The 26,050-nt window shown below is 41.9% G+C and overlaps 1 protein-coding gene across 1 annotated transcript in view; it reads left to right on the top strand.

The window, feature by feature from the left end:
- The window catches only part of KCNH1 (potassium voltage-gated channel subfamily H member 1), a 1,297,290-nt gene that overhangs the window by 519,784 nt on the left and 751,456 nt on the right, over positions 1-26,050 (top strand). The gene's annotated exons all lie outside the window — the stretch shown is intronic.

Genomic DNA, 26,050 nt, shown 5'->3' with positions numbered 1-26,050 from the left:
GCTAAAATGCTTGTGTTTTCTCCTTAACTAATTGTACCTGATTGTAAGTCTGCACAAAAATGGCACTACCTGTGCCAAGGCCTGTAATGCTACTAGTGGTCCTGCAACACTGATTGTGCCACCCTAAAATAGCCTTTAAACATGTCTCAGGCCTGCCATTGCAACCTGCGTGTGCACTTATAAACTGCCATGTTGACTTGGCAAAATAAACCTTTTGCCATGCCCAAACCTTCCTTACAAATTGATTTAAAATACCCCTAATGCAGGCCCTGAACAGCCCAGAGGACAGGGTGCAGTGTATATAAAATGTGGAACATATCCATTTTATTTTTCCATGTCCTGGTAGTAAAACAATCTTAAATGTGTTTTCTCACTGCTCTAAAGCCTACCTCTCCCAGAGGCTGACATTGGAGATACCTTATTTCACTTGAATAAGCGGTATCCTGCCTCTACACAAAGGGCTGCATACCCCCTGCAGTTATTCAGTAGCATGGACAAGGATGGCAGGATACCGATGAATTTCAAAAAGAAACCTCAAGAAGCTTCCCCCACTTCAAAGCAAGCCCCATGTATAAACATTGGACCCAGACACAAACTCTTCAGTACACTTCTGGACAGGTGGATACTCTACCAGGAAGAAAGACTGCTGTGCTGTTAAAAGGACTGCCACTCTACTGGAATGTTGCTCTGAAGGAACTGCTGCCCTCTTGCCTGGGTGAAAAGAACATGCATCTCTTGAACCCAGGACTCCAAAAATGACTCCAAGGACTTGTTGGCTGACTTCCTTACTACAGCCTCAGGGACAGAGGGCTCCAACAAACCTGAAACCAGCACCTGATATCTGTGTGGGTCTTACCCTGCCAAGTGGTATCACCTCAGTCCTGGACCCTTGAAAGTGGACCTGAAAGTGCTCTGCTACACACATCTGTGGATCCAGAAAAAACAGCGCATCTCCTCTGCTGTGCGGTACCATTCCGAGCAGTACCAATGCATTGTCTATTATGTGAGGGGTCTCCAACCGCAAAGACTTTGCATCAACCTCGAAGCCCGCATTGGAACTGCTGATCTGCAAAGCTTCACTGACGCACCCCTCTCATCCCTACTCTCTTGTCAATGGCAGTCTCGATGACGACGCACATTCTTGCATCTCTTTGGAACCAACTTATTTCATTGACTACGCACCGCAACCTAGATGCCAGGATTTTGCATCACAAGCCTTCATTGACAGGGTCCTTGACAATGAAATAGGACCTCGCATCACTCCGAACCGACGAATCAACTCGGCTGCCCGGCACATCCTCGACATGGGACCTCACAATGTTCCACAACCAGGATTTAGGTACGTTTGTTCAGCGGACCGAACTGGGCCCCTGTAGCCGTCCAGCGCTCAACTGTGGTTGAACTGAACTTGTAACTTTGTCCTGAACCAGCAAACTTGGGTATCTATGGTTCTACTGAATCAATGTTTGTCATTTTGGTCTTGTTTTATTGATTACAATCTTTTCTATTGTTCTAAATTGGTGTGAAATCTTTCTTGTGTTGTGTTTTACTTTATTACTGTTTGAAGTACTGCATAAATACCTTACAAATATCCTCTAAGTTTAGCCTGAATGCTCTGTGCCATGCTACAGAGGGTTGAGCAGAGGTTAATTTGGGGTTGCTTATGCCTCACCCTGACAAGGATTGTGGTTCCTGTTTAGGCAGGGTTTCAACCCGCTTAACCAATAGCTAAATATTTAACAGTAGGCTGTATGTGCATAACTTCGAAATGAAGTTTATTCTGAATGACTCCAACACCTTCAGGAAGAACATCAGCATCGGACAAGATATATATATATATATATATATATATATATATATATATATATATATATATATATATATATATATATATATATATATATATATATATAAAAATAATGTTCCTGTTCCGCCAATGAAGGACTGAAGGACAGAAACACACCAGGTGCGGACCTCCAACCAGCCTCGTTACTGCAGCAAGTAAATAGTCCAATAAACGATATAAATCCAAAAATGGGTAGCAGAGTAAGTTTATTCTTTTAGATTAAAGGACAAATGTCCATCCGACGACGCGTTTCACTCCTCAAGGGAGCTTGCTCACATAACACGCTCAGAAAGCTCAGCCATTTTATAGTTAAGATAGAGATGGGACAAATCAATAAAGTGCACGCCCTCACAGTGAAGACAGTGTAAAAACAAATGACAGAACAATGTTTCTAGTTTTGCTTGTGGTCTACAAACAAACCCCATTTTAGAAAGGTAAAAATAACTAAGGATGTTAATACATTATTCCAGCTTAATGCACAAACTTGTAATTATTTAAAGTTCATCTTAAGAGCAACTGCTTAGTGATTATGAAAATAGAACAGTCAACTGAATAGATTCAAATCAAATGATATTGATGACCATTAATAGCAAAGCATAAAATAATCATAATTACGACATAGTGTCTTAATGAAATTCGCATTTGCAAATGGATATGTGTTTTTTTGACAAGTGTCCACAGTTTAAGTGTATATAAACAATTTATACAGTCTATTTCACAATGTACAGAGCTCCAAAATTACTACGAAATATAATTTAAGTATGCATATGGATAGCTTAGTATTTTTCTATATTTTAAAGATTATTGGTCGCCACAGAAGGTTATCAAAAAGTGCAGGTGCATAAACAAAACGTAGATAATCAAAACCCACAAATAAATGTAGTTAAAATATGCGTTGCTCACAGCCAGTAAGCAGACCCGACAGCTACACAGGATCCTGTCTATATATATATGACCTCTTTCTCATTTGGGAAGGTAATGAGGGCTCTAGCGCCACCTTAAAGGTTAGTTTTTAAGATTCACGTAGACGGTCAGTAAGGAGGAACGTACCTTCTTGGATGTAAAAATCTTACTTGATTCAGGCATCTTACATTGATAGATATCAAAAGCCCACAGGTAGAAATAACTTGCTGAAATTTGACAGCTTTCACCCGAGAACACTGAGAGAAAATGCTTTTGAGATTGCACAGAAATTGTAGTAGGGTTGGGGATTTCAAAAGACAAGCCAAAGATCTCGCTAACAAATGAAACTAATTCTGGCCCCCGCGACTCTGTTCCCCTGTGCCTAAGGTAGGTGACCCGGTCCCACCCATTGTACCCACAAGACACACAACGTTGGGGGCCAGGAGGAGTTAAGTCGCCACGTGGTAATTAAAAAAATGATATGGGAGATATTACAGAGTAGGATTAGACACTCTATAGTTATAGTTGGGATTCGGAGAGATAACAATGCCTTGGACTTTTGATTGATAATAGATTTGCTACCATTTGGCAAATTTCCACAAAACTTTACAGACCTATTCTTTTAGTTTAGTGGCGATTAGTTACGGGGGTGCAAAGAAAAAAGGGAGGTTGAACAGATAGTCTATAAATTTGGCAGGAATATAGATCTATATCATTTTGGTATTTGATCTAATTTGTTTCAGTATTTTTTAAGTAATAGGGGACACAACTCACTGATATATAGGGCAGTGGTATACCATGGCATAATGTGGTACCTGGCAATGACAAAACACAATATGATTGGTTAATGAAAGTTCTTGCAAAATGAAAGACATCCATATTGTTTAGATCACACTTTGCCGTTTTCCATGATTTAATGTGATTCATAGATTATTCTCTTGTTTTAATGTAGGGGAAGAAATGAGGCAGTTTAGCAAACCCTGAAGAAGTTGGAAAAAGTGTTTTATTGATTTATATATATTTATTTAATGTTTATGGATTACTGCCTTACTCTCACAATAGTATGTCGAAACTGTGTCAGTGATGGCCTTATTAGACTCAGGGGCTCAGGAAGTTTTTCTGGACTCGAAATAGGCCTCCACTAATCAAATTCAGAGGGAACAGAAAGAAAAAGCAGAGATTATTCACACCATAGATGGTACCCTGTTAACCTCTGGTACGGCTGTTGAATATCCTTCCAACTTACAAATGATCATCAGGCAAAGATATGTTTTGATTTTATCACTTCTCCCAATCATCCAGTTATCCTGGGTCTTCCTTGGTTGTTTCAATACAATCCTTATCGCAACTAGGAAACTCGTATGATTCCTCTAAGTTTGATCTACTGCATCCAGAATTGTTTGGGGGCTTCTTGGAAGTCCATGGTCTGTGTAGTAACTAGCGAAACCGGGGCAACCTCACTTATGGCTGCCTTGTCTTTAGTCCCTAAGTCATGTAAGGAGTTCCAGGATGTTTTTTGTTCATCAAAGATGAAAGAGTAACCTCCTCATGGCCTTATGTCTGCACATTCAATCTCAAACTAGGATCAGACTTGCCCTTTAGCAGAATGTATTCTTTGTCTGAGTAAGAGGTTCTTTGACAGTAGCTTAACGAGAATCTAGAAAATAGACTCACTTTACCTCCATCCTCTCCTGAAGGTGCTAATCTTTTCTTCAGTCCCAAAAAATCAAACAAACTCAAGCCTTGAATTGATTTTAGAAAATTAAATGAGATTACCATCCAGGTTCGATACCCTCTACCACTAACTAAAGACATGTAAGAGTATCCCGCGTATTCACCTAATTAGATCTAAAGGGAGGATACCACCTGCTTGCTACTCATTAGCAGGGGTGATGAATGGAAAACTGCCTTTTGTACCACATTTGAGCACTGTGAATACCAGTGGTGCCGTTTGGACTCTGTACTACCACTTCAGTATTCTAGAGATTTATGGAGAGTATATTATCCGACGTAATAAATCTATTCATCTTGGTATATCTGGATGCTATCCTGATATTTTCCAAAAGCGTACCAGACCATCGCAACCATGTTTCTGAATATTGAACAGACTTCGTAACAAATCATCTGTCGTGCAAACCCCAAAAATGCATCTTTGAAGTATCACAAGTAGAATACTTGGGATTTTTTCTAATGGCAACAGGAGTTGACATGGACCCTAGGAAAGTTGTTGCTATTCTGGATTGGCCATCCCCATCAACCATAAGGAGGTCCAATGCTTTTTAGGATTTCCAAACTTATAATCACAATTTATAAATAATTTTTCCACATTCTCTTCTGAAATTTCACCCATACCAAAAAAGGAACAACTAGCCAATGAGTGTCAGTGGGATGTTCGGGCTGAAAAGGCTTTCACATTTTTGAAGAAGGCCTTTACCTGTGCTCCTGTTCTACATCCTCCGAAAGCAAGGAAGCTCTTTGTGGTGGAGAGTGATGCGTCTAAACTGTGCTCTAGGGGTAGTTCTATTACAAGAGCAAAATGATGATTCCCTGGAATATCCTATTTTTCTACTTCTCTTGTTCGTTATCTCTAGCAGAATGAAACTATTTGATGTTGGAACGCAAACTACAGGCAATGAAGGAGGCATGTGCTGAATGGAGATACTTGGAGCTAGTCATCCCTTAGAAATCAGAACCGATCATCGGAATCTGCAAGCCCTCAGGACCATTCAATGTTAAAATAGCCTTCAGGCTCGATGTGCTTATTGTTTTTCTGAGTCACTTTTATCTCTGGAATTTCAAATAAGGTGACGGATGCACTATCTCATCGGTACACTGAAAAAATGATTTAATCATACAAATGACCCTTCCTGCAGACTAGGTGACCATAGATGTAACTTCTGTCGTAGAGGTGGTATGTGCTAACCATCAAAGAGTCACTCGATAAGAACGAAATAGGGGTTCTCTTCATGTCAAGAAAGGATTATATTTTCATGGAGCGAATCTCTTTTTAACCACCACAAACCTAAAAGAAAAAGTTCTTCACCCTTTTCATGACTCAAAACCTGCTGGTCATATAGGGTTCAAGAACAGGTTGGAGTTCGTTTCCAGGTGCTTTTGGTGACCTTGGATAGTAAAGGGTATCGGAAGTTATGTTTCTAGTTGTCCTGTTTGTGCTCAAGCCAAAGTATCATCAAAAATCTACTGTATTACTTCAACCTTTACCAATCACCCCTGGACCATGGTATATTATTGGCATGGATTCCATTATGGAACTTCCACCCTCAGAAGGAAAGACATCTATCATGGTCACAGTAGACTCATTCTCCAAAATTGCTCACTTCTCAACCTTAGCTATGCTGCCTAGTGCCAAAGAAACTGCTTATACTCACATCAGGATATATATACAGGCCGGGGCAGAACTCACTGAGTTTTGCTCTGTGGAATTCCACGAAGTTAAAAAAAATTCAGTGAGATTCCGCAGAACTCAGTAAATGGGGAAAGAATGCTTGGCTGCAGGTTCACGCTGCTTTTTCATGCCAATAGCGTGTTCTGCGCTGAAAAATCAGTGTGAATGGCACTACCTGGTCCACATTGGTCTGGCCATTTTGTTTTGCCTGCTTACTGTCCTATGCATGGTGCTGGTCCTGATTTTTCAAAGAAGTCTAATCTATTCCAATACTCCCTCTATCCCACTCATCCACCCCTCATTTACCTTTATTTTATCAGTGTGTGTCTTTGTGTGTTTTACATTTTTTACTTTTTTTGTGGGGGTGGGGGTTTACGGGACTTTTTGTATTTTTTGGTTTTCCCTTTACTGCCTTGATTTTTCCTTTCTTCTTCTCTTATTTCCTAGTTCCTTCCTACTTTTCCTATTCCATTTTTTTCCCAGCCAGAGCCATGTCAGAGCAGCAAGAGAGTGGAAGCCACCAAGGAATGCAGCTCGCCTCATTTTTTCTAAAGTGGAGGTAGCCTCACTTATATTTCATGTACAGCGCCACATCCCCTCCATACTGGCAGCATGCGGAAGGCCTGGGAGGGAGTATACCCTGCAGAAGCATCAGCTACTGTTGGGTAGAGTGCGCAGTGCATGCGCTGGTGCACTAGTGTACAGCAGCTGACGCACCGCTGGGCGGTCATCATGGACTGCGAACAGGACTGCTTGACCTGCTGGGCGTCGAGGTTGCTGGGCTCAGTGAGTAATCATTTATTTGTTGTGTCCTACAATGCTAATTTGTTTGTGCAAATAGAATGTTGTTCACATTCAGAGGTAAGTTACATTTATGTTACAAATATTATGTGATCCAGTTTAGGCTAGCCAGCTGCTCAGTGCTCCCTAATTGTACTCCTTGGCAATGGCATTTTCATGGGATGATTATTTAAGAAGTCATGCAGACTCTGTCCTATCACTAAGATAGTGGAAGTAGTAATATCAGTGAGCTAGCTTTCTCTGTGCCTCTCTTTATGTACCTCATACAGTCCCAGTCTCCTAGTGATGCATAGTATGCAAATGTGTATTGGAAAGGGAGACTGAGTTGGCCCATCAAAGATGTTTGAGAAGCAAACATCATTTGTTGCAAATGCAATGCATTAGTAGTTCCAAATGTAGTTTACAGTTAGGAAATTCGGAATAGAGCTTAGGTTTTGGAAATTATGAATAGGTCAACTCAATACTTGTACTATAGGCAATCTGATTTAGAAAAGTACAATGTTATTGTGTTTGCCTTTGCCCATCAAAATATTTTTGGGGTGATTAAGTGTACCAGTTATCTATTATTATTATATCTTCTTTATTTCTTACATCAGCACCCTAGGGCAAGAAGAAGAGGGCATCATCAACGGTGGGTCAGGACAGGGCTGCCACCACCACTAGCGCTGTGGCCGATAGCTCTGCTGACCCCAGTATGTCCTGTTATTTTTATTATTATTTCCATAGTTTTTACCTCTCCCCCTTATTAGAATAATTCTGCCTTGGTTATTCTTTTTTATACTATCTCCTTTTTTTTCAACTCCTCTCCTATCTAATATTTATTAAATTCTTGTAATCCCTACAATATCATTTTTTCTATATTTCATGTTTCTGTAGCTAACTTCCATATGTCTGTACTAGTAGTCTGTAGCTTTCTTTTGCTTTCTTAGTAAGCGTTCCCTGTCCCCTTATATATCTTGTGGACTGGTACTGTAAGACCAAGAGAACTTATTTTAGGTGAAGATTGCAGGCCCAAGTAAACTATTTTTCTCTAGGCATGTTTGTTGAGAAGGCTTTCTTTATTTGCTCATGCTCAAACAGTAGAACAAGAGAGTGCCTATCGCCATGGTGGACCCCTCAATGTTGTGTAGTGTATCATTCATTTTATAACAGTAGTTTTCATGGCAGTGCAGCATGACAGGAAAGTAGTATGAGGTCCTGTTGCATTTGCCAGCCAAAACCGTATGTCTTTCAATTACCAATGAATCCCACCCGGTCATTGCTTTTCTATGACTCAGAGTCATCATAGCTCTGCCCCTCTATTACGAAAATTTTTTGGTTTACCCAAAAAATCCCCATAGTGATATTTTCAATAGACAAAACTGCTAACCGAACTGTAGTGATTTACTGCTGTTTTTATTTGTTAAAAAATAATAAAGGGAGGCATATCTAGCATCTGAAATGTGTAATGTGTTTTCTAGCCACACAGACCGCCAGGGGCAGTTCACCAGACGCGAAGGCGGTTGAAGGGGGAGTACCAGCCACAGCAGGAATGGGCAGTGGTAAGTCACATTGCTTGCTATTTGACAAATTACTAATATACTCACTGTATTTGTTAAGCAAAGCAGATACGTATTCCACCCACCCTCATTCATCTCCTTCCTGCCAATGGCATTCCGACACCCATGATCTAACTGTAGCATGGTTCAATTTGGCACTGCAGTGTTTGCTGTGCAATGTGCATCACTTCAGTTAATGTGGCATTTACAAAGTTTTCATTGCATTGCAAACTGAAAACAAGGTGTGTTTCCCTTCCCTCCAAGTGCCCAGTTAGTCACCTCCTAGTACTTCACTCCTGTGTTCTTTCCTAAGTTCTGTCCCAGCCTACCGAAAAAATAGAAAAAAATAATTCTTGGCATGTGCCACATTTTTGTGGTCAAGTGATTAATATATTTCATGTCTTCCATAATGGATTTACGCCTGTTCAAATTTTTCTGTTTTGACATTTGCCAACTACAGTGACTGACTAAGCAAAAGCTTAGGCATATGATGATAATCACTGACACTACACAAGTATTCTGTTGTAAAATGTCTACTTACTTATCCCACCTAATCCTTCTAACTTACTCTTAATTTACTCTACTGCAGCCTACTGCAGTAGAGTAAGTTAAGTTTCCTTTTCTTACTGCCAAGCAAATGTATGTTTTGGAAATAATTTGTGGTGGAGGGTGAGGCCAGGGAGTAAAGTGGGACTAAGTGCCTGATATTGAGTTTTGCAGAAGTAACGAGTGTGCCAAATAAAATCTGTATCCTGTTCCTTTCCCTGTACTTCAGTGCATAATTATTCCTACTGTCTACTTATGCCAGACAGGATATTATCATTTTTATTGTAACGTGTGTGACGAACTATGATTATTATTCATCTGCCTCTTTGGAGTCAGGGTAGAATTTAAAGGCATTTGGAGAATAGCATGGCTATTGGCATTAAAGTAAGAATTGTTCGTTACAGCTGCCCCAGCTGCAGACTGCAGAGAGTAGCAAAGTACCCTATGCGCCAGCCTGTATGCCTCCATTAATTTAGCACAACATTAATACTTGTACTACATAGAGCATAATGTGCATTAATGGGAGATGATGTATTTTTATTTTTCCACACAAAGTGTCTGTTTAGTTTCTTGCTAGAAAATCATTCAAAAGAAAAAAGAATCAGTTTGTTTTGATCTTGTTATTCTGTGTTAATTTCTTTCAGACAGTCAGTGCTTTTATGTGAGGCTATTTGTGGGTAGAAAATGGATGGCCCTGTGACTCTCCTAATCATATGACATTCCAATTACCCTAAGGACCAACAATGTACTGCGCCACTATATAATGTTGAGCAAGAGATTGCACAGAGCATTGTTTACAATTTGTCTTTTTTTTCTTTCTTAATGTAGCTACTTCTGCTGGTCCACCACTACCTACATGGCAGAAGAAAGCAGCCCGGCTGTAGTGGCAGAGGTTGGTGGCCATCCAGGCTGAAAACTGTCAGCTGGTGGCTCTGGAGGAAGAGGAAGCTAATGCAGTGCATCTGCCACTGCCATGGGACCCAGTTCCTCCAGCCAGCCACCAGAGCCTTCATCTTTCCGGTAACAACAACGCCAGTGCCAGCAGCAGCTGCAGCCATCCGAACCCCCACTGCTGACCGCTCTCCCACCCAGACCACCAGTTTCAACACCACATGCAGTGCAAAATGGCACAGCTTCACCATCAGCAAGCCTAGAGGAACAACAGGAACAACCCCAGATCCACATCGATAAAGCCCTTTTCTCAACCCTTTTTTTATTTTTTGTTTTGGTGGGAGGGATTTTTTGTGGGTGGAGAGACTGGGAATTGGGTCACGCAGTTGGGGCAAATTTGGACTTTGTTTTGGACTCCGCTTTGGAATTTAGACTTTGGGTGGGGCAATATTTATTTGTTTGGGGATAGGGGTGGGCCTGTTATGGGTGGAGAAGATGGGGTTTGTTGTTAAAAGTACAGGAAAAAATCATTCTGATGCTTTGTCGGAAGAAGGCTTTTTTTGTGTTTTACTTTTACTTTACACTGTTGCCATTTCGTGCAGCCTGATTTTTTATTTCTGCTTATCAAAGTGTATACCAGTTAGTTAAAGTTAGTTATGCCTTGTGGTACTACCCTATGTAACTATGTTGACCGTTAGGGGGGGAATGCTGCCTTTATCTATATTAGTTACAACAATCTAGATAAACAAGAAATGAGTTATCTGTAGTAGAAGTTAGTTACTAACTAAACTAGTTCACTTCATCCCATAGTTCTCTTAACTGAATAGCTAAAGCAATGACTTTTACCTCTCTTAATCTTCCAAACCGTACTGTAGGGGTTTACAAGGTGCCTTCTTAGTGGTGATGGCAGTAGTAGCAGGATAGTGCGCTAACAGAGAAGGCATCACAAGCGAGACCCCACTCCTACCAAGGTGAGCTCCAACTGTAGGATTAATCAAAAGGACTATCCATCACAGGCAACTACATTGAAAAGAAACACACATTTAGTGTGTTACATTTACATGATAGCTTTACAAAGACTGAGACCAGACCACTTCCACCAAGACACAAAAATGAATACCCGATCTTATAACACAAACCAGCATAAGTAACTTATTTTGTGCAATGGAGAGCTAGTATTTAATTAGAACTAAAGTGACTAAATCCTCGAGTCAGGGGAGGACATGGTTAAGCGTTTACACAATACAAGGCCTGAATGATAATGATGTTCTATATCTAAAATATGGATCCCTTTTATGTGTGGATGGGTAAGTGGGACTTGAGTGGGCTATTGCTCAGGTAATAGAAGATCCCGCAGGGAGATATTGTCGCTTTCACCACATCCGCCCCAACGTGCGTGATCCATTTATGGTGTAAATTAAGTTACACCTCAATAAATCACATAGCCTAGGGAAAGAGGGTTAGTGGTTTGATGAATGACTGGAAAAGGGAATTTGGGGAAAGATGTGACAAAGAAAAACACTAAACGACAATAATATTCATCAGGGCGATAAGCAGCACATCAACATCAATCAGTTGTGGAAGGAAATGAAGGAATGACACAGTTCAGTTAAACACATTGCAAACAGTCCTTCAGCCCCAGAGACCCAAATTATTATATTTCTAAATATTCTGTCACTTAGGTTTGAAAAATACAAATAATGTAGGACTGAACTGAATCCACGCAGTTCTAAAAAAATATGATTGTGAAAAGAAAAATGACACTGTATTGTCAAATTAAGCAGTGCATCAGCATTCTTCTCGGAATGTCCGTCTTGGCTGCCTGGCTGAACCGGTCCGGTAAGGTATGAAGGAGTGTTATGGAACTTTCATCTTTCATGCAAGAGAAGAGACGGACTGCTGATTGTAAAACTAAAACGATATTGTAGATTCAAGGAGAAGGACAGAAAGTAAGCTTCATGAGGAAAGTATCAAGAAGACCCAATGTCACAGCAAGAGCATAGGCTGCTCAAATCATTCATTTTATGACTCATGTGCGATCAATTAGCTGAGAAGTGAGAGCAATTTACAATCAATCATGGACAAGTAGCTGCATATACCGGGATTATCAATCTCACAACCGTCATCTTAACATTTAGCCGAGTGCCTGCATCATACGTTGATGTGGCATCACAAGTCTATCTAGAGTCACAATCAACTGGCCCCCCCCGACCACAACCACATAAGAGGAGTTTCACATTTGACACAGCACAGACATTCAGCAGCTTTTCCCAACTCAACGCACCTCTCTCTAGTCCACAAAACTGAGTAAGCCTCAGTGTCATCATCATTAAAGTTCCCTTTGAAGTTGATAACTTCCTTCTTCTGTTGAGGCTCTAAATCCTTCCTGACTCCGATTAACGAATAAGTCCAACTTCATCCCAACCTGAGTGAGATGGACCAGTAGTGCACTGCTGTGGAAGAAGTAGAGAAACAGAATTTGAGAAGGTTTGTGTTTGTTAACTAAAGTGACTGGTCTGGTCTCTGAAGAACCAGAAATAAAGGAGTGGACCCTGGAAGTAAATCTTGCTAAGGGTGAAAGGCCAATCACCTTCAGGAAAAATTATCACCCATCAGCCCTCAAACATTGCAAATCATCGAAATCAAGTTTATAAATTAGTTGAACAATCTCCCTCACTGTCTGCCATCACATCAATCACCAATCATCAGTCACAATCACTCAATAATATATCACTCATTGGTGCAATAGTTACTTATGCCAATCCAAGCACAGTGGTAGGTACAAAATTGTATTTCCTCTTTGATGCAAGCAACATATTGGAATTTGGCAGTCTTATAAATCAAATGATCTATACTGGGACATCCCAGCTAGGTGATGAAACAAAGTAAGATAGGCATGGGAGGGAGGCAGGTAATTTTCTCCAATGTGCTGAAGGAAACGGGAAGGCTTCTTCACAGCACACTGGTGCAACTCCAGTTCGGCCAGACATGTGCCTAAAAATTGTGAGGCTGCATAAGTCAGACACAGACATAATGCTCCACTAGCTACATCCTTTTTATTTTGTGAATGCAGTTTGATGAATAATAATTAAAAAATGCTATGGTGGCCTACTAAGTTAGGGAAGTAGCGTACAGCCTCAAACTCAGGTGGTTCACCCAGAAGTTGGTCAGCTAACGCACTTGAGTCTGACCAACCACCCTCATTCTCCTCCTGTGGAACAGAAACAGTGCAACTGTGTGGTATGAAGTTTTGGTTTATTTTGATTATGGTTAATCTCTCCACATTTTGAGGTTAAAGACCGGTCCTTCTCACTGTGATAACTGCACCAGCTGCACTGAACACACGCTCAGCACTGGCTACCGGACAAGCCAGATACTTTGCTGCCAGCCTGATGAGCTCATGCCATTGTTGCATCTTCCCATGCCAATACACCAATGGGTTTTGATCCACATAGAGCTCTCTTGGATTATCCAGACAGTCCAGTAACATCCTCTGAATGGTCTTTGGTGCTGCCACTTGCTGAACCTCTTTTGCTGTTTCCTCTCTTCTGGACTTAAGCCCTGCAACTTGAAACCAAGCAAATGCAGAGCTTGGGGTCACATCTGCTGTTCCTGTTGTTGTGGTTTTTGCTGGTGTTGGATACTGTGAGACAACAGCACTGCCCTCTCGGGAAGTTGAAGGTGAAACCCCAGAACTTCTGCCCTGGAGTGGGACTCTAATTTTCAGCAGATCTTCTTCCAGGTCTCTGGCTCGCTCAAGAAGCCATGTCTTGTATTGTGAAACATTCCCTGCCGAAAAAGGATGAAAGTAACCAGTATTTTCTTGTACCATAAATCAAGTATTGTGGCACAGATATAGTCTTTGGGTGACACGTATTATAGTAACAACCAAGCGAAGGATTAAGCTCTCACCCAAGCCATGTGCTTCTGCATTTTTGTTCACACCTGCAAACTTTTCAGACAACGAATTTAATTAATCCTATAACAGATATAACAACGGGTGCAGCAACAGGTTAGACTCAATCAATCAGTATTTGTTAAGCGGGACTACACATCCGCTAGGGTCTCAAGATGGTGGGGTGTGGGGGCTGCAGGTCCTACTGGGTGCTGAGGTTCAGTCGAAGAGCCAGGTCTTGAGATCCTTCCTGAATTGGGTCAGCGTCGGGGATTGCCTGAGGTGGAGAAGCAGGGTGTTCCAGGTCTTGAGATCCTTCCTGAATTGGGTTAGCAACAGGGATAGCCTGAAGTAGAGAGGGAGGGTATTCCAGGTTTTGGTGGTGAGGTAGGAGAAGGATCTTCCTCTGGTCCTAGACTTACGGATCTGAGAGACTGTGATGAGGGCCAGTTCGGCAGAGGGGAGGTGTCTGGTAGGTAAGTGGAATGAGAGGCAGTGGTTCAGTATGTTGGTCCAGCGTCATGGAGTCCTTTGTAGACATGATGAGGAGCTTGAACGTGACTCTTTTGTTGACTGGGAGCCAGTGGAGTCCTCGCAGGTGTTCAGAGATTTGGCTGCGGTGGGGGATGTTGAAGACCAGTCTGGCTGTGTTGTTTTGAACGTTCTGTAGTTTACTGAGGCATTTCTGAGTGATGCCTGCATAGAGTGCATTGCCGTAGTCTATTCTGCTGCTGGTGAGTGCATGGGTGACTATCTTTCTGGCCTCAGTGGGGATCCATCTGAAGGCCTTTTGAAGCAGGCGCAGAGTGTAGAAGCAAGATGAGGAAATGGCGTTGATCTGGCGGTTCATCGTGAGCGAGGAGTACAATATGATAGCAAGGTTTTGTGCATGGTCCATGGGTGTTGGGGGCTCATAACACAGCGGGTCACCTGACCCATTGTACTGTGCTCCTTTGTGACTTCCTGTATGAACACCTCAAAAGAAATTAGCATCTGTGTCATGCATTTGACTAGGCCCCATTTTTCCATCTCCATGGTGATGCTTTTCCCAGTTGCATCCCCTCCTCTTTGAATAACATAGTAATTGATCAGTCTGTACTGTGTAAACATGTAATAAGTTGAGTTACAACGTATTGGCACTGCCTTTAACTTGTACTCTATTAGCACTCTGAATGATCCTCAACTGCTTCCGGGCTTTAAAAGAAAGGCTGAAATGAGTGCAGATTCTTCTGCAGATGGTCAGTATGTTGCTGAATATGTCTACTTTTTTGAGAAAGTCCTTCACAATCAGGTTGATGCAATGCACTGAACACAGGACCCTGAAGTAGCCACCATCTGCCATGGCCTTTACCATTTTGCTTCCTTTGTCCATGGCAACAATCCAATTCTGAGACCTCTGGGTCACAACTATTAAAATACCTTGCCGTTAAAGCCTTCCAGGATGTTTGCTGCTGTATGGGATTTCTCCATGTCGAACATGGCTACTGTTGCATGATGCCAAATGCCCTTAAAAGTGTCTTCGGTGCTGAGACCTGTAGATAGCTGTTGCCTAAACCCCACAAAAGATATCCAGCGTGAAGTGATACACATCTAATCTGTGACTTGTCAACTGGTTCCCATGCCTGTCATTGGGTGGATAGTATGAACAGCACTCTGCTGCAAAGCTTGGTCAACCGTTGGCGCACATTGTGATATAGCACTGGAACAGCAAACTTGCAGAATAGGTCCAACTGGGAACCATTCATTTCGAGCAGATAGATGCTACACATTCTAAAAATCCCACTCCTTCAACAACAGAAAAAGGGAGGATGACCAGCACTAACTTTTTAGCCAGCTTCCCATTGTACAAATGTGACATTGGGTGGTTGCGTTTGTAGGCCCCCTCCTGCCTAAACATGCCTGTAATAGTAGCCTGGATTTATTTTCTTTTGTGGTGCCAATGACGCAGGCGATTTCCGGAAGGAACTAGGAGGGGGTAGGCTTAATGTGGATTTGGGGCAGTCACTGTATGCAGTGGTGTCTCCATATGACTCTTGTACCATCTCGGAGTTGCTGAGATGAGTGATACTGCTGCACTGCTGGAGACACGGCTGCTTTGCGTAAGCTGTTACCCTCTTATTTCTCATTACCTTCACCTCCCACCATGATTGGAGCTAATCCCCTCTCTCATCATCACCAGCACCACCTCCAGCAGTTTTTTAAGGTGCGTCTCCCACCGAATGGTGTGATGTTTTTTCATATGGGACATTTGGCCTCAAGTACCATAGCGTGACCCAGGCTTAACTCGATGAACATTTGCGCGACAAATGGAGCATATTGCAATCTTTTCCTCCTGCTTGCTAATCGTAAAGAAGTCCTAAACTGGGGAGGTGAACTTTTTCAGTGGACCAGTGATGCCTCTACCAGTGCCCAAAGAACTAGAGGCAAGTGGGTATGTCAGCAAGTGCTTCTCTGCAGTGCGTACTTGGACTGAGGTGGTAGTGGTGGATGCAGGTGGCAGCTGGGGCCTTACAAATATGGAAGCTGGTGGTGGTGGTGGTAGTACCAGTGCCATATCCCTCATAGCAGGTTGAATAGGAGGGATAATTGCGGTGTCCTCTGAGCCAGCTTCCATGACAATGACTGACTTGTCATCCTCATCCCCTTTCATAATTGTAAGGCTTTTAAGAACATTTCCTTTTCCCTTGCCTCTCCTGGTGTGTTTCAGACTCAGCCGGGGTCGAATCTATGTCCTGATCAACAGAAAGGGGGCTTGGACAAGTACCCTTTCTTTGTCATGCTGGAGAACTGGAATCCAATGGTTCTAAAAGAAAAGGTCCTTGCTCAACAGGAAGTTTCACCTCATGTTCTGCTTCTACTTCTGGCAGATCCACTATTGCTGGCTGCGGCAGCTGTCCACTTTGCTCAGTTTCCTGCTATGATTTGGTACTACTTTGTGACAGAGACAAATTCAATTCACAGTCACTGCTCTTCAGCATTGCCAGGATTGCAATGGCTACCTCACTTAGAGGCATGGACTTGAGTTAGGTTGTGGTGGTGCAGTTGATATGGGACTGCTGCTCACAGCTTGCTCCCCAGAGGCCAATGCAGCAGGCGCACGTATCCTAAAAAAGGTTTTGGTCTGCACACCAGTGATGGAAATCTGCTTCTTCTTCTCCTCGCTGGCCAATTCCTTGGCAGCACCTTTTTTCGGGGTTATCTTGAAGCTTTCAGTTGGCAGTGGGACTTCGATTGGAAGACTCACATCTTGTGTTGTGTGGTCACGTCAATTTTTAAAGGCCTTCTATCTGGCAGTAATGTGGGAGATGTTTCTTGTGCACCTAAAAGCAAACAAGCATATAAAACATTGTAGCAGTTTGAATTAGTACAAACAAAGACAACATAATTTAGCGTGGTTACGTAGGTTAGTATACTAAATAATCAACAACAATGGTGTATTCATTTCAAAGTCATATCACCCCACCACCATAACATATTTGATTTCAACCAGAATAACAACATACAGATGTAACTGTTTGTTTTATGTGCTTCTAAGAGAGACACCTGTGGTAGTCAGGAGTCAGGGAGGCTTAGAGAAAAATGTAATAATCCTTCAAAAACGAATGCTGGTGTGTGCCTATGGCAGGCAAGAGGGTTCAGGGGGAAATCGAATAACTCTTAAAAAATGAATGCTGATGTGTGTGCACCTATGGCAGGTAGGGCAGTCTAAGGTGAAATGAAATAATTCTTAAAAAAGAATGCTGGCGTATGCACTGAGCATCTTTGGCAGGTTGGGGATCCATGGGAAAATGGAATAATAATACTTAAGAATTTAATGCTGGTGTGCAGCTTTGCACCTATGAGTGGCAGGAGGTCCAGGGGAAAAGAGTAATGATGGCAATCCTTAAAAAAACTGAATGCTGGTGTGCGGCATGCACCTATGTCAGGCAAAGGATGGAGGGAGGAAAAATGAAAAATAAATTACAAAATGTAATTAAAAATGATACAAATTATACAGAAATAATTGCTAGTGTACTAGGGGATTATGAGAGACACATTTGGGGATGGCAAGGAGGTGCTTCAAAATATATATCTATATCTATATGACATTTGAGGTGAGCAAATTTAGAGTGTTGCTGGTGTTGAGGGTGCTCTATACAGGAGCTGCCTTCCACCTAAACTTGGGAACTACCCAGAGTCTTCTCCTTCTTTTTTGCATAATTTATGCGTCACTTTATGCCTGCAAGGGTATTGTTTTGACTTATACTGGGTGCTCCCTTATGTCTGGACAAAGCTAAACCTCTCTGAAGAGCTGTAATGACAGCGAAACACCTATCAGGTTTGCTTTTATTCATTTCAGGTTGGCTTGGATGGTATTTTACCAATCCAAAGCTGTAATACTGTGCTTGGAGTGATAAATGGCTTTTGTTATTTTACAGCTCAGCGTGGATAGCACTGTGCTAATCCTAAGCTTAAAGACTTTGCTGTACAAATGGCAAAAAACTTTGTCCATTTCTATCTCGACGTGGATAGCACTGTGCTAATCCTATGCTTAAAAAACTTTGATAGAAAAGCAGACATTTGAGGTGAGCAAATTTAGAGTGTCGCAGGTTTTGAGGGTGCTCTATATAGGAGCTCCGTTCCACCTAAACTTTGAACTACCCAGAGTTCTCTCCTTCTTTTTTGCATATATATATATATATATATATATATATATATATATATATATATATATTCACTGAAAAAACCTTAGGTTTCACACCAGTTATAGTTAGGAATTAGCATTTAAAAAACCTATTAAATTCACTGAAAAAAACATAGGTTTCACACCAGGTATAGTTAGCTGGAAGTTTTACTCGCATAAAACCATTGAAATTCCCACGTTATAGTTAGTTGGACTCACTATAACTTGCGCGTGCAATGCACTGCTGATGATGTCACATATTACATCACTCATGACATGGTCAGTGACATCACTCATGACATCACTGATGACACCACCCAGTGAATGTGTGTCTTTCTGAAAAATAAATATTAGTGAGTAATGTTTAAATATTTAAATATATGTATTAGTGTTTCACTTTGTGTATAAGTGGCTGCATGGGTTGGTGAGTAGCTACATGTGTATGTATATGGGTTATTAGATGTTTTTCTTAGTATCACTATGGTTTGGTGGGGGTATTACTTAGCACATAGATGCATGAATGATGACTGAATGACTGACTCTCTCTTTGTATGTGTTTTGAAGACAGCATATGTGCAGGACTGTATGGGTGGATGAGTGTGTATATGTGTGTGTTAGTGAGTGAATGACTGTCTCACTAGTGTTTTTATAAGTAACTACATATGTTTTAATCTAGTATATGTGAATATTGATGTATATAAGTGAGTATATGTGAGAGTGAGGGATGGTAAGAGTTCTTGTTTAAATTAGTATGTGTTTCTATAAGTGATTGTTTAAAAGAGTAAGTATGTGTAAGTTTCCTTAGAAGTAAAGTGGTAGTGTGTGTATAGCTGTATATGCAAATAAATGGATGTTCAATAGTTTATTTGCATGTGTGAGTATGTGTGTGAGTAACTTATGGATAACTGTCGGTGTGTAACAGGATGTATAGGTGTATCACTACATATGATGAGTGAGTATATGTATGAGTGACTATATAAAACTGTTTGTCAATGAGTGGATGTGTATATAGATGGTGGAATTACTGAATTGGTTGTTGTAACTGATATGGGTATCTCCATTTTTTGGAAAATTTTAGTTTCTATTTTTGAATATGTGTTTCAAGGGTTACATTATAGTGAAAGTTGGTCTGTCACTCTGTCACAAGGATGGTGTCATCAGTGATGTCATGAGTGATGTCACTGACCATGTCATGAGTGATGTAATATGTGACGTCATCAGCAGTGCATTGCACGCGCAAGTTATAGTGAGTCCAACTAACTATAACGTGGGAATTTCAATGGTTTTATGCGAGTAAAACTTCCAGCTAACTATAACTGGTGTGAAACCTATGTTTTTTTCAGTGAATTTAATAGGTTTTTAAAATGCTAATTCCTAACTATAACTGGTGTGAAACCTATGGTTTTTTCAGTGAATTTCATAGGTTTTTTAAAAGCAAATCTCTATAGGTATGAAATGTGATATTGAATTGAATTTTATATTGTATAATTATGTAATAGTTTTTTTAAAAAAGTTTTTTTGTCCGGAGCGCTCCCGGGGTGCGTACCGGTGCGCTCACCAGTAGGCGCAGTGTTATGGCGCGCCCCGGGGCGCGTACCGATGAGCGTCCCGTTAGCGCTATTGCCGCGAACGAAAACAACATCGTAACGTATCACGTAGCCGCGTCTGCGTGATACGCAAGGCGTAAGCGCACCCGGAAGCACCCACGCGCATACGAACGCGCTACGTAAGCGCCCCGGGGCGCGCAGCGTAAGCGCGTCGGGTCATGTGACCTGAAAATAACACTTTTCATTGGTTGCTAACATTTTTTTTTATAAAGAATGAAATCCCCACCCATTTCCTTCACTTCTTCTTTCACTTTTGTGACTGAAAGACCTGCCTGTTTTGCTGTCAGTTCTTTGTTGGATATCTTGGATTATCATGGCTGCCAGACCATCCAGCAGTGAAGATGACTCCAATGAATTAATCGATGAAGAGCCTCCTCAGCCAAAATACAAAGAACATTTCATCTGGAATTTTTTTTCCATACCTGATCACCAGAAGAAGGTAAATGCTCCAAAAGTGGAGTGCAGGATCTGTCACACAGTCCTGTCACGGGGTAACCCCAATAAAAAATATTCTTTTGGGAACTCCACAATGATTCGCCATGTGGAGAGAAGGCACCCCCAGAATTTTGCCCGAAAAAGTGTCAGGGCTCTGGCACAAAAGGTTCCCAGTGATGGGGCCTCTACATCAACCGGAGGACGAACACCATCGGTGAGGGGGAGATCACAAGAGCAGGTTCCGAACATTCAGCCTGCATTTAACAAAGGCGCCCTTAAATGCAGATACTGTGATCAGCTACTTTCCTGTGGGGAGCAAAGTGTTCTGCTCATGGTTCGAGCATTGGAGAACCATCACTGCCGTTACCAGCCCTAATTTTTGTAAATTTTTTTTTTGCTCCTGTTGTGCAGTTTCCATTCCCTGTTTTGTTGTAGTTCTAAAAAAAGAAAAAAGAAGAAAAAAAAAGTTCTTTTCAGAACTACCTCCAATTCTCATCAAAGAGCTATATTCTTAAAAAAATGAAAAAGAGTAAGTGAAGTGGAGTGCATTGATAAATGAAAGGAAAATGCGTAAGAAAGAACAGAAAAGTATGAGAGGAGAAAGGAAGTGAAGTAGGGGGACTGAAAGAAGGTGAGTGTTGGGAACGAAAGTAAGGAGAAGGAGAGTGAACATGGGGAATGTGGTTATTCAAACAAAATGTAGAAAAGGAACGGGGGTGTGGAAGGGTAAGAAAAGATGCATTGCTGGAGTTGCATCATTTTTGTGACACTCTCCAGCAATGCATCACTTTTGCGCTTACAGATACGTCTGAAATACTGACGTATCTAAAAGTACTTGCGACATAATACGTCATATATTTAATATGACGCATGAGTAGAAGACTGAAGGCCTCATTTATGAGGCCATGCGTCACTTTTACGCCACCGGTGCGACACTTTTTGTGACGCACCAGTGCTGTTAAAAATGCACCTTATTCAGTCATATTTACAAAGTGACGCATCTAGGTAGATGCGTCACTTTGGAAACCCCTGCGCCACATTATACCTATGTCAGGTGTAATGTATGCAAAAGGGACGTAGTGACGCAAGAAAGGGTCGTACAGGTGACGCAGTAAAATCTATGAGATATCACTACGTCACTTTTATGACGCTGTTGCGTCCAAATCTTGCGCCTGTCTCACAGCAGGCGTAAGACTGATGCAGGCCCTTTCACATGGGGCCTGGCCCCATGTGAAAGGATGCATTGCTGGAGTTGCATCATTTTTGTGACACTCTCCAGCAATGCATCACTTTTGCGCTTACAGATACGTCTGAAATACTGACGTATCTAAAAGTACTTGCGACATAATACGTCATATATTTAATATGACGCATGAGTAGAAGACTGAAGGCCTCATTTATGAGGCCATGCGTCACTTTTACGCCACTGGTGCGTCACTTTTTGTGACGCACCAGTGCTGTTAAAAATGCACCTTATTGAGTCATATTTACAAAGTGACGCATCTAGGCAGATGCGTCACTTTGTAAACCCCTGCGCCACATTATACCTACGTCAGGTGTAATGTATGCAAAAGGAATGTATTGACGCAAGAAAGGGCCGTAGAGGTGACGCAGTGCATGAACTGAGTTTTCCCCATGCTACGCTCCCCGGTACGCTCCCCGGTGCGCGTACCAGGCGCTCCCCCCGCGAAAATCGAATGTTTTTTTTTTTTTTTGCCCCACGGAGCCTTTTATGGCCCCCACATCAAACCTAGGGGGTCAGGGGGGGTCTACCCTGCCCCCTTTTGGTCATTTGCCCCTTTGTTTTTTGCCACCTCTTGTGTCTCGATCCTACCGGGACACAAGATGGCGGCTGCTCCGGACTGTTTGGAATGTTTACAGACACCCGAGAGCCAATCATCTTTCCGCTCGCGAACTCGCGTGGCGCGCTGGTACGCGTCCGGTACGCGTACCGGGGCGCGCCTATAGATATATATATTTTTTTTAACCTAAATTACTCAAAATCCACTGGAGCACATATCTTGAGACATAGCAAAGGCACATCGGGCTACCAGTCCCTACAATTTTGCCAAGTTTGGTGGAAATCCATTCAGCCGTTCGAGCTAAAAGTGAGTTTGACCGCCCTATGGAAATTAACATGGGGAAAACACGTTTTGGGACCCCCCTTTTATCTCGGCCCCTGATTGACAAATCCCCCCCAAACTTTCAGGGAAGCAGCGGAGAGCCGCGAGGCAAAGTTGAGGAAAAATTCAGGCAGATTCCTCAACCGGCGCCAAAGTTATTCCCAATAGAATGTTGCGATTTCCCTATGGAAAACAATCCTAACTATAACTACCTACTGGCGACCGCCAGTAGGTAATATATATATATATATATATATATATATATATATATATATATATATATATATATATATATATATATATATATATATATATATATATATATATATGCGACAATCCCTGATCTCCAGCATCCCATACGGGGTATTCTTACGAATCAGACGAATCTGCAGCAAAGAAGATGAATGGTTAAAACATAGTGCTGCAACTTCGGAGAGATTCAGAAGAAGGAAATACAATAATGGCACAATAAACAAATAATGCAATATAATTATCGAGGCTTTTCACCCGAAAACGGTCGCTAATGCGGCGATAATTATATCTTCAGCTCTTGATGATATACCTCAAAGTTCTTCTCTTCAGCAACCACTGACCCATACAACTATTCCATAATTAGTGACTATGGCAAGTATGATACTACCTTCTTCAAAATGTCATGCTCAGCCATTGTGTACCTTCATTTAGTCCTTCTTATGACACCATATTTGCCATCATACGCTTTCTTTATGAACTTTTTGGAAAGTTTCTTCTTTGTTTCATGGGTTTTCCTTTTTGTCCCTATTACAAGGAGTGGTTATCTTAGCAATACAAAATAATCATAGGGGCTGTAGATCTTAACATTATAGAGAGACTTGCATGTGCAAGGTGCACTTAAATGAACCGTTAAAAATAGTCTGCTAAATTCAGCCAATTAAAATGCACTTTTTCGTGACCTTTTCTTTAGGGCAGGAAGTTTTTTCCCCTGCCCTTTGTGGACACTGATACGGGTGTAATTTGTCCAGCCACGTTACAAGTTCTCAACATTTTGATTAAAAATTAATCGGTGCAATCCAGTGAATCCATAAAAGAAATGAAAATTGGATTACTGCAGTTCTTCGGGGACATATGGTAATCACGAAGCATGCATTATTAAGCAAATAATATTTTACACTGCATTAAACAAGCCAAGTTTAGTATTTTAATGAAAATGTCAGAAAAGCAAATTATATTTAAGCTTGACTGACCGAACTTCCCGTGCAACCTGGTGGCTGGTGGCCAGGGGAATCGCGAAGAACCAGGAAAGCTATTAGCAGTAAACACGCCGGAGAGCATGCTCCAGATTCAGCCCGGTGGTTTAATTAGGTGAGCTTTATTGCAAAAGGGCCAGCATCCGAATTACGACTCCTGCTTGGTATATGTCAACATAATCACAAGACAAGGTATTTACACATTAACTTATTTGGGGTACTCCACTCTAGGTGGCTGTCCGCCAAACTCGCTTTCCAGATACAGTTTTAGTTTAGCTTCTTGTGGCTTTTTTGGAAGATGTATTTACAATTATGTGGCTGGTTGCACTTTCAGGAAGTGAACTCCAATCAAACCTCCAACTCACTAGAAAAACTTAGAGCCCCAGTCTGGAAAAGGGAACATTGAGGCATGTTTCAGCCAAGTTCTGTTCTGCAGAGCAAGTGGCAGTACCATAACACGTGAAGTAAGACATGTCACAGGGAGGCTAGCATGCTTTACAAGGCTAAGGAACACAGTTGTGAAAGATGCACCACAGCTCTTGATTCAGGCGTGGTTTATAAGAGGATATTAATAAGGGGATCTTGAATATAATGCACATAGAGAAATTGCAGTGATGGGTTCTAAGAACATGTGATTCAAAGGAAAACGGTAACAACATTGAGAACCTGGAACCAAGTATAGGTGGGATTTGCTGGTTGCGGTATTTTGAATTGAGGGCACTGGTTTTGAATAAAAATGTCTTTTCTATATGAGTTTACGTAAACCAGCAGGAGTGAGGCATCTTTTTCCACACACATGTGGTATTAAAAACAGTTGGGCAGCATTATCCATAGTATTAATATTGGATGACTGAATAGCTAGCCTACACCATTCTAATAATGGGGGGCTTCAATGCTCCTGCGAGTAAATGTATATATTTTAACTTTGAATTGCGTCTCCGCCCCAGTTGAACAATGAAAAAATGGGTAAATGGGTGTAGTTGGGTTTTAACTGGATGCCCTGTAGGGATTTGACAGTCAGTGGTCAATGGTAGGAATTTAGGGACGCCTCTAAGCAAGCTTCTGCATCAATCACAGCATCAAACCCAACCTTATCGAAGCCACTGATGACATCCGAACCCTCTTCAACCAAGGGGAAACCACAGCTCTGGTTCTCCTCGACCTTTTGACAGCCTTCAACACTGTATCCCACCACACTCTGATCAAAAGACTCCACTACATCACCATTCGCAGGGACACGCTCAGATGGATCATCTCCTTCTTCACTGGAAGAACCCAGAGCACCCACCTCCCACCTCCCACCTTTCAGCACCAAACCCAATCAGACCACCTTCGCTGTCCACCAGTGCTCATCCCTCAGCCTGACGCTCTTCAATTGCATATATGACCCTGCTGGCCAACATCATCAGATTCCATGGTCTCAACATAATTTACTATGCAGACAATACCCAACTCATTCTCTCACTCACCAACGACCCCACCTTCACTAGAATAATCCTCAACAGATACATGACAAGTGTTGGCGACTGGAGGAAGAACAAATGCCAGCAGCTGAACACAGACAAGATGGAAGTACTATTCTTTGGCAAAAGCTGCAGCACGTGGAGCGATTCCTGGTGGCCATCAGATCTAGGATTTGCACCCACTCCCTCCGACCATGCCAGAAACCTCGGAATCATTATTGACAATAAGCTCACCATGAACTCACAGATCAACACCACCTCCTCTGCTTGCTTCTTCACTCTGCGCATGCTATGTAAGATCTTCAAGTGGCTACCCCTATAATCAAGATGCACCATGATACAGGCACTTGTCACCAGATTATTGGACTACGGCAACACCCTCTACGTAGGTATTGCTGCAAACCTCCTACTGAGACTTAAGACTATACGGACTATACAGAATGCCTCAGCCAGACTCATCCTCTGCCTTCCCCGACAAACCCACATTACACCTCACCAGAAGTGTATTTTTGTTTAAAGAAACCTGCAGGTGTTTTTTCTTTTAATAAAATAAATGTGCGCTGAATTTTGACATGCTCACAGACAGTACCTTAAGGTGGGTATGTTCTGCAGATGTGATATGCCAGGCCCAGCAATGCTTCGTTTTTAGGTCGAGCCTGAGCTAGCGCGCAAGCGCTGCTCTGCGAAAATCTGTGGTGTAGCTCGAA

Source organism: Lissotriton helveticus, chromosome 6, assembly GCF_964261635.1.
Source record: "Lissotriton helveticus chromosome 6, aLisHel1.1, whole genome shotgun sequence".
NCBI lineage: Eukaryota > Metazoa > Chordata > Amphibia > Caudata > Salamandridae > Lissotriton > Lissotriton helveticus.
This window is presented reverse-complemented; position numbering and strand designations above follow the sequence as displayed.